Source organism: Doryrhamphus excisus, linkage group LG7, assembly GCF_037039965.1.
Source record: "Doryrhamphus excisus strain RoL-2023G ecotype Guam linkage group LG7, RoL_Dexc_Guam_v1.1, whole genome shotgun sequence".
In the NCBI taxonomy this organism is placed as follows: domain Eukaryota; kingdom Metazoa; phylum Chordata; class Actinopteri; order Syngnathiformes; family Syngnathidae; genus Doryrhamphus; species Doryrhamphus excisus.
The window spans coordinates 15,394,420-15,398,121 of NC_136363.1; the positions used below are offsets into that span (position 1 = coordinate 15,394,420).

The 3,702-nt window shown below is 44.6% G+C and overlaps 1 non-coding gene across 1 annotated transcript; it reads right to left on the bottom strand.

The window, feature by feature from the left end:
• Nucleotides 1–2,704: 2,704 nt before the first annotated feature.
• trnav-uac (transfer RNA valine (anticodon UAC)) lies at nt 2,705–2,777 on the bottom strand. Its single transcript has one exon. It is a non-coding gene; the product is annotated as a tRNA-Val (tRNA).
• Nucleotides 2,778–3,702: the final 925 nt, after the last annotated feature.

The following is a 3,702-nucleotide window of genomic DNA, read 5'->3' on the forward strand; positions in this document are numbered from 1 at the left end:
AGTGCCAAGGTTGTCCTATAACCTCCCAACATCATGCCATGTGTGTATTTGCCTTTAGACATGAGTAAATTAGCTTAAATGCTAACATGCTAACAGTCATCATGCTAGCACCTAGCAAGAGAGCCTCAAGTTTAGAAAGTGCCAAGGTTGTCCTATAACCTCCCCACATCATGTCATGTGTGTATTTGCCTTTAGACATGAGTAAATTAGCTTAATTGTTAACATGCTAACATGCTAGCAATTAGCATTTAGCCACACAGAGAGTTCAGAAGTTTATCTAAAAAATTAGCCATCAATCACGTTTCTGCGCGGCCGTATGGCTGAGCTACAAGGCTGTGAAATGTCTGTAAATTCTCAGTTTTTCTCTGCCATGTGCTGTTCTAAAAATAGAAAGGGTATACCTAATCTAGTGGCCCATTTTTTAACGTTTCGGTTAATAGCGTTGCCATGGTTACACAAAATGTTCCAAAAACTAAATACCGCTGTAGTCCCGAGCGCCACGATTCCGGCGGTGTAACATGTGTGGGGGTCCTTCTTGCGGTTTTGGCCGCATTACGCGCGCAAAAAAGGGAAGATTAAGATATACGGAATAATAATAACTAAACAGCAATAACAATATGGGCTGGCTCAGTAGCCAGCCCATAGACTGCTACTGCAAGTAGCAGTCTATGGGCTGGCTACTGGGCCAGTCTGGCTACTGGGCCAGTCCATAATAACTAAACAGCAATAACAATATGGGTATTGTATGGGTATATGATGTTTAGTTATTATTATGGGCTCAGTATTATGGGCTCAGTAGCCAGCCCATAGACTGCTACTGCAAGTAGCAGTCTATGGGCTGGCTACTGAGCCAGTCCATAATAATAATAGCTAAACAAGAATAACAATATGGACTGGCCCAGTAGCCAGCCCATAGACTGCTACTTGCAGTAGCAGTCTATGGGCTGGCTACTGAGCCCATAATACTGAGCCCATAATAATAACTAAACATCACAAGGAATAACAATATGGGCTTGCTAAGCAGCTGTCTATGGGGCTTGTATGGCTGGGCAAGCCCATAACAAGTTGTTGTCGGCTAACATTACCTACCCAATGCAGTGATTCTCATCGCCTGCCTCTCTCTCTCTCACTCCCTTTCTCTCGCTCTCTCGACTTCGAGTTTTATCAGCTGAAATCCCTACACGTTAATAAATTACCATATTAATTAACCATGTACGCAATGTTTATGTGGAGTGAATGAATTATCATACTAAGTAGTATGTGCCTTAGACTTAAACGTCTGAAGTGATTTTTTTTATTCGTGATATTTTTACTGAGGCACTGCAGATCAATACTGGGGCACGTGCCCCAGTGAAATCTGTCTGGCGACACCGCTGGGTCAGATAAACCAAGTATCTTCCTCACATGTTGCCAGCTGATCCCTGACATCAGCTGTCACAGACATTCACGTCATTTATGGAACTCATCCTGATCCACGGTTACCACTGATTTGTAGAGTAAGTAAATAAGTCATCATACACTTACTGTGAAAGGAAGACACAGTCCAAACACACGATTGCTGCAGGGCAAAAAGGTTCCACGAAGACTTGAACTTGGATCACTGAATTCAGAGCCCAGAGTGCTAACCATTACACCATGGAACCTGCAAGTGTGTTCCAGGGTCCTGAAGTACACGCTGTTGGATTACATTAGAGTTGATATAACTTCACTGTGCACTGCTTTCCTTTCCCGAGACGCCGGATGGTGGTCCAGAATCTCTTCGAAGTCGTCCAGAAGTCATTCTCCATGGCTTCTCCAAACTCCTGCCATGTCAGAGTTTTTGCCTCAGTGAATGTCAAAGCCGCGGCCCGCTTGGCCTGTCGGCTCCTGTCAGCTGAAGTACTACACAATAAGACAAGGTGCGAGACTGGAGAATGCAGTCAGGACTCAGTTTAGGGTGAGACCTATGGCTGTATATGGTGTAGAAATAAGGATTGGAGCTTGAGAATGCGTCCGGGATAAGGTTTGGGGTATTTGTCTGACACTGAGAGATAGATCCTTGTCCTTGTTGGGATCATTTCCGATCCCAACATCTCTTCTACAAAAAGCAAATGAGTCCTTGGAGAATGCAGGCATTGATTCCGCTACCTCTCACATGCTAAGCAAGTGCTCTACCGTTTGAGCTAATTCCCCCGCTGTTGTACTGTTGGCAGAGAAGGTCCAGTCTCACAACTATTTTGGTTCTTTTGCTGGAGTACGTCAAAGCGACACTGTCACTACCTTTCTGAGTGCAGCTAGAATGCAGTCCCTGGTGGTCAAGTCAAGTTTATTTGTATAGCCCTTAATCACAAAAGAGCCTCAAAGGGCTTAACAAGAAGGCAACAGTAGATACAGGAGATGTTAGACAATAGACAACATCCCTGATCTGAACCCCCATCAGGGCAAGGACAAACTCATAACCCATGAGGGAAAAAGAAACGTTGAGAAGGGACCGCAGATGGGGGAATCCCACTTCTAGGATGCCAGGATGACCAGGCTGTAATGGATGTCGAGAGGTTAACATGTGACAGTTAAATATAACAGAGAGTAAATCGTCCAGGTCCAAGATGTAATGCCATCCAAACTGGTGACAGATGCTCGTGTACACACCTTCAGAGAACAAGCACATGAAATTGTTCCCATTTGTCACCTTGATTTTTCTGTAAAAGAAAGAATTGAACTGCCATGTTTCCACCCAGTTTCAAACTGGGGACTTTTTGCGTGTAAGGCAAACGTGATAACCACTACACTATGGAAACCTCAGCATTTAAGCAAAGCAGTTGCCACACAATGAAACCAGACGATGTATCCAAATTGGGGGCAGATTGACAATTGTGCAAATTGACAAAGATTTCTTCTTTTGTAGTTTTTTTTTTTTGTAAATTGTAGTTCATATTACATGTTCCTGAAATAATGGGCTTTTCTTCAACAAAACAAGAAATTACCATCATGGCTTAAAAGGTTTAACTGTGAAAGAAACACCTCAGCCACTCTCGGGCTGACCTTGATGTCTCGATGGACTCAAATTGTGCCCTTGGAATAAATGGTTTGGCTTGTAACCTCCTCTAATGTTGTCTGGATGGGTGGCCTTTTGAAGAATGAAGTTAAGGTCCTTTGCAAAATCACAACGTTAACAGGGATTGTGCTGAGAACCGGGCTTGAACCACGGACCTCTCAAACTTCAGTCTAAGCTCTCCTAAGTGAGCTATTTCAGCTGCAAAGGTGCTGTTCTGCTTTTTCAGTCGGGGCTAAGAGTGGGGGGGCCGTGTGAAGCTGTGTCTGTGCCACGTACTTTGTCGCTGTGTACCTGGTCCAGTGTGTTCTCATCTTGGGTTGGAATGTCCCCATGCTGGTAACGGGTGGGGAATACAGCCCATTGCCAGCTGTCTCACTACAAGCTAATCCTTAACACAGAGAAGACCAAGGAGATGGCAGTGCACACAAGGAATAATTCTCAGATCTGGCTGCTCACAGGCATTATTTTGCTATCCTGTTAAAAGCCCCGGCACCTCATGTGGTTTCCATAGTGTAGTGGTTATCACATTTGCATGACACGTGAAAGGTCCCCAGTTCGAGACGGGTGGAAACAAGGTCTCTGCTTTGCTTCTCTAAATAAGCAGGGTGACATGGTAGTGTACGGGATGTATTTAGGCTGGTGCAACACACCCGAGCACCACATGCCAG